Here is a 6,259-nt window from a genome sequence, read left to right as displayed (position 1 = left end):
GCTAAATTCCAGAGACCTGAAGTAAAGGAGAAAATACTACAAGAAGCCAGAAAGAAACAATTCAAGTATTGGGGAAATACAGTCAGGATAACAAACACATGATTTAGCTCCTTCTACACTAAGGGATCAAAGGGCTTAGAATATGATATTCCAAATGTCAAAGGAAATAGGATTAAAACCAAGCGTCACCTACCCAGCAAAACTGAGTATAATGCTTCAAGGAAAAAATGGAATTTCAATGAAATAGACCATTTCCAAGCATTCTTGTTGAAAAGACCGGAACTGAATAGAAATTTGACTCCCAAATACAAGTATCAAGAGAAACATGAAAAGATAAGCAGGAAAAATAAATCTTAAGGAACTCATTAAAATTAAACTGTTTACATTCCTACTTGGAAAATGTTATTAGTAACTCATAAAATGTTTTTAGAATTAGTTAGAATACATATACATATGGAGTTTTGCATGGATATATTTGTATGTATAACATACTTATATACATGGAGGTTTGTATGTCTACATGGATGTCTGTGTATATATGTATGTATATTAATATGCCTAGATAGAGGGTACAGAGTTAGCTGAATATGAAGGGAGAATACCTAAAAAATAAAACTTACCATTGAGTGGAAGGTAGTAGGAGTAAGTTAAAGGGAGAGGTAGAATGTAGCAAATCAACTCACCTAAAAGGCAAGAAAGAGCTTTTACAATGGAGGTGAAGAGGGGGGAGATGAAAGAAAATAAATGAGCCTTACTTTCCTGGTATTTGACTTAAGGAGGGAATAACACACTCAGTTCAATATGGAAATCTATTTTACCCTGCAGCAAAGCAAGGGAAAAGGGTATAGGAGAAGGAAGATAATAAAAGCGGCAGCAAATTGGGAAAAGGGATAATCATAAGCAAACATTATTATGGGAGGACAGGTCATGGAAGAGAATGGAATAAGTGGAGGGCAGGATAGAACAGAGGGAAATGTAGTTAGTGCTTCTCAACATAACTATTACTGAAGTCTTTTGCGTTGTCACACACGTATGACCTATATTGAATTGCATGTTATCTCAATGAAGGTGAGTGGGGAGAGAAGAAAGGAGAGAGTATGGAACTCAAAGTTTTAATAATGAATGTGAAAAATCATTTTATCATGCAACTGGAAATTAAGATATACAGCCAACTGGGATATAGAAATCTATTTTTTCTATAGGAAAATAGAGGGGAAGGGGATGGAAGAAGGGAAGCAATAGAAGGAAGGATAGACTGGAGAAAGAGATGGATAGAGGGTATGTTGTCCTGGACTAGGGGATGGGGAGGAATGAGGAGAAAATTTTGACTTCAGTATGTTGTAGAAGTGAATGTTGAGAACTGAAAAGTAAATAAATTCTCTATACATATATATATATATATTTTAAAATGTGAGTAAACTTGACCCATAGCATTACCCTCATCCATTACTTTAATAATCATGTCACCAAAAATAAAAGAGAAAATATAGGTTGCTCTAGTATAGCCTGCTCTAGATGGAACAATGCTGGCTTTAAAAAAAAACAAAAACAAAAAAACAAAAATCAACTTTTCCTTTATACATCTTCAACAATCATTTCTTTAAAGTTTCATTATAGAATTTTTTTGAGAAACAAAATTAATTTCACTAGATTACAATTTACAGATTCTTTTATTTCTTTTGAAAATAAGGACATCTCTTCTCCAGTCTTGTGGTTCTTCCATTTTCCGTTATCTTTCAAATATGCTCAACAGTCCCACTAGCCAACTCTTTCAAAACTCAGAGATAGAATTCTTTTGCATCCGGTGTCTTGAATTCAAGAATGGCACTTCTATGCTCTTTTACAATCTCCTTACTAATCTTGGAAACCAAATTCTCTTCTAGTCTTTTTGATCCACCATTTTCAGTGGAAAGGTCGTTCCTTGCCCAAAAAATGTAAATGAAACAAGATTTGAGCAGCTTTGCCTTCTTTTCATCATCAGAATCATATCATTTACTCCAAGCAAAGTTCATATCACTTTTTTGATTTTCTCTTATTTTCCAGCATAGCTAAAAACAAATTAAATTCTCCTCTCTCTCCCATCTTCCTCTTAGATTTACTCAACAGCCTCAACTTATGTTGAGCTTTAGAAATTTCATATTCCCTTAAGACCATGTCATAACATTCGTTTACCTTGCTTTGCTTCTATAATCTATACGTTTCTTATTTTTTTTAAAGTCTCAAATGATTTAAAATAATTTATTTTAAAACTCTGTTGTTGAGTTCTCAGTGTATCCACATCAGTCTCTTCATGTGAGTTCCAATTTCCCTCATCATTGGAATCAATTCCCCTTTTATTTTCAGAATTTCATCTTTAAGCATTTCTCATACATCCTGAGCAAATACCCTGTTGCATTTTATTGTATCCTTCTTATCATTCATCTGACCCCATTAAAATATGCCTTGTCAAAATCTAAACTACATGTCAGACTATGCCCAGATTTGTTCTCCTCTAAGACAGTCTCTAAAATAGAATGGACACTTTCGCACCCCCTAACAATTTTCACATTATTTTTACCCAGAACCAATTCCATCCTATTAGTGATAATTAAATCCAGAGTAGAATTTTCTCCTGTTGGTTCCCCCATTTTTTGAAGAATGAAATTATCAAGAAGGCAAGTCAAGAGTTATTTGTTGTACAGCCTTTGACAAAGGTAGGGAACTCCTGAAGATGCTGGATAAATGACTTCCCTTTTCATTATGCTATGATGCCTTTGTGCATTACTTTTCAAATACCATTTCTAGTTCATCTTTGTGATAAAGTACTCAACAGAGTATTACAATAGCAAAATCATTTATTTCTTTTGCTTTTGACCCTCATCTAAATACACTTATTATACTTCCCCTCTCTAACTTCTGGATTTCCTCATTAGAATATATATTCTTAATATACAAATATATCCCTCCTCTTCCTTTACACATCCCGTTTCTTTTTATTAAATTACACAAATATAGAAGTATAGGAAAATTATAAGTTTAATATAAAAAATAGCAATTTTACTACACATCAAATTTACTGTCTTGTGTTAGGACCTCTAATTCCTCCAGTTTGATGCTTAAATTCTGGGGATTTGTATATAGGTAAATGAAGTAATTAATTTTACTATTTTCTCCTTCTATTTTTTTCTCTTGGCAATCTGTGCATTTTCCTTCTTTGTGGCTACTTTCTATAGTATGCAACTTGCTGGATAGATATTCTTCTTCTTTCATATTTTTTAAAAATTTATAGCCTTTTTCATTAGATCTGCAAGACCCCAATCAAATTCTGTCATACCCATGCTTGTTCGGCATGTTCTGTCTTTAAAAGTGAATCAGTCAACTCCATATTAATTATCCAGAAATCTAAGTCCATTTCTCAGATGCTACTTTCCCAATCAGTTATTCACTTCCCACATAATTATTTTTCTTCTTCTGTATCCTTTGCCTTCAGTGGGCAAATATGAGGAAAATGTAATACGTCCTCACAGTCGCCTAAATTTTGCCTAAGCTTATATAATTGTTGATAATACTTTTTAGGCTCTTTCTAAAAGTGTATTTTTTTTTAACAGAAGTAGACTTTATTACAGCAACAACTGAGTCACACAGCCCCAAGGGGCCACAATGCCATACCCTCCCACCTCTCCAGACCAGACCTCCCTAGCGGGATTGTGTAATCAGCTTCCTAGGCCCCAGCCTCTTTCCAGCACAGGTTGGGGAGGCTTAGGGAAGCTGGTGGAAAGCCTCAAGGCAAATCAGCCACTCTGATGCCCCCCCAATGGCAAAGAGCAGCTGAGTACCTCTGGCGTAGTTCTGTGCAAAACAAGTAAATGAAGTGCAGGGAAAGAGGAAGAAAAAAGGGAAGGGGAGTGATGATGCTCAAAATCAGAGCCTTCTACCTCTCTCTTAAATAATAAATGGAGAGGGGGCTGCACTGGGTAATACTAACTCCCAGAAGGAAGGGTGGAGGGTAAGAAGGGGCTGCAGCATGTCTGATCATAGTCACAGCCCAGGGCATAGGAATAAGCACCAGGAAAAGACAGTGACAGCAGCTGAGTTGAAGTTACTGTTCCTGGCAAAATTGAACGTGTTTAGAGTCTCCTCCAACAGAGACGTCAGGGAACTCTGGTCAGCCTAAGGTGGGAGACATCAAGGTGAGGTCTGAAGTACAATGGGGCAGGTCAAAATGATTCCAGGAAAAAGGCAAGAAAACCTCATCTCACTAATAAACCCCAACTGTACTAGCTCAGTAGCCAATTCTGGGATGTTTTCATTGCACAGCAAGTCACAACTCAAATGCAGATTCAATTTGTCCTCAAACTTGAATGGGAGTGTCAGATGATGTTTGACTCCTTCCTCTACTGATTCAATGTTGCGCTGCATCAGCACCACCTTTCAAGTTTCTATTTCAGCTGGCTCAGGTGTTGGAGTCTTCACCGATGGGGGCTACAGGTGAAGTCACCTCCTATTGTTGGGTCTGTTGGGGCCAAAGTAGCCCAAAGGCCCGTAGGGGGTAGATCCCATTTCTTACATCTTCAAGGAACTTTTCCAATTCCAGAGCTGGTGACTGAGAATACAGGGTCTGATAAAGTTCCCTCCCAGGTCCTGGAGGGATTTCTGCCAGTACAGCATTGGTGTTCATGTTCTTGGTGATCTCCTCCAGGGCATTTTCTGGTATGAGGTGGTGGTGTCCCACAATGCAATGTGTAGCAAGCAGTTTGAGTGAGGACATCTTAAACAGTACAGGATGGAAAAGTATTTCTCTGGTTGTAGGCCGACAGGCAGGCTCACTTTGCAGGTATTTTTGAATGAACTCCCTCTGAAGTGGGTCCTCGAGGAGCTGGGTAACACTACTGATGACTTCCTGTGGAATGTAAGATGACTCTCCATTTCCCTGCTATCTCCAGTGCATGCATGCCGAAGGAATAGATGTCCACTGCTGTTGTCACCTTAGTGACTTCTCCATACTCGGGAGCAAAGAAGTGTAGATTCTTCTGTTCTTCTCAACAAGTCTTCACATGATTGTTAATAGTGTCAGGAGCCACGGAACCAATCTTGAAGATGGTGTCACAGGTCAGGTTCCCATGGATGATTGGGGGGTCACAGGAGTGCAGGTAACTAAGAGCAGAGAGGATCTGTGTACACCACTGCTCCCAAGCCTTTTCATTCATAGTCTTATGGTTCTTCTGTTTTCTTTAGAAACTGTTTCAGACTTCCAGATGACATGAGTTCTGTGATAAAAAATCACCCTTGTTTTGTTCTCCCTAATGTCAGCCCAATACTTGTGGAATTTGACAATGTTGAGATGTTCCAGCTGAATCAGATTATCAAATACAGCATGAACTTTTTCCTCCCAAAGTTTGTAGTTCTTTTGTTCAGAGAACTGCACCTCATTCCACACTACTTCCACACCCTCCTCTGTATCCTTTGCTAGGTAAGCACTATCAATGCTTGGTACATTCCGCTGGTTCACCTCTTCTCTCCTCTTCTGCCAGCATTCACAAGATAACTCTTCCAGGACCTCAGACCCATCTTCACTCTCGTTGTCTTCCTCTGGAGAAACAGCTGAAGACGTGGAGATCACTGGAGGTGACACAGAAGTCAACCTTGGGACTGAAGACGAGGATTCCACCTTTGATCTGAACTACTGCTGGGTGCTATTCGGGTCTCCTCCTCTGACATGCTGGAATGAACATTTAGGTGGGCTTCAGTCCCCTCAGCCTCCATTGCAGGTCCAGTTTCAACTCCAGTTCCAGAGCAAAAAGTGGGTTTTGTGCCAAGATTAATTACAAGTGGAAAGATGTCATCTCTTTTGAAAAGTACTGAGCTTGTCTTGTATACATACTCCAGAATGACAATAAAGTTTTCTAAGATTGTTATCTGATCAACCAGTAGCTTCTTCAGTACCCCTGGGTACTAAGACTCAGCAAAGACTATTATTCTTCCCTTTCTTTGTTATTTAGTGACTGATCTCTTAAGAGCATACTTCTCTCTCTCTTCACTAAAATCATCAAATTTATTTTTAAGTTTTAATAATATAGTTAGTTTTTTCTTCCATTTCTCTTCTATGTAATATTCTTTTATGCTCATCAGCCTGACAAGGGTCAAGTATCCTTTTCTCTCTCTCAGAATTCTTTATTTCCCCCTTCTCATGTTGAAGTCTCACTTGTCTTTTACTTGTAGGAACCCTTGATCTTCCCTAGCAATCTGAAGGGAGACGTTCTTTTAGTCCTTCAGAAGTCTG

General features: G+C 38.2%; 1 pseudogene; it reads right to left on the bottom strand.

Moving 5' to 3' along the window:
• Positions 1–4,223: 4,223 nt before the first annotated feature.
• On the bottom strand, positions 4,224–5,697 carry LOC140498541 (nuclear receptor-binding protein pseudogene; annotated as a pseudogene).
• Positions 5,698–6,259: the final 562 nt, after the last annotated feature.

Source organism: Notamacropus eugenii, chromosome 4 (genome assembly GCF_028372415.1).
Source record: "Notamacropus eugenii isolate mMacEug1 chromosome 4, mMacEug1.pri_v2, whole genome shotgun sequence".
Lineage (NCBI taxonomy): Eukaryota > Metazoa > Chordata > Mammalia > Diprotodontia > Macropodidae > Notamacropus > Notamacropus eugenii.
The sequence above is the reverse complement of the archived record's forward strand: the minus strand, read 5'-3'. Positions and strand labels throughout refer to the sequence as shown.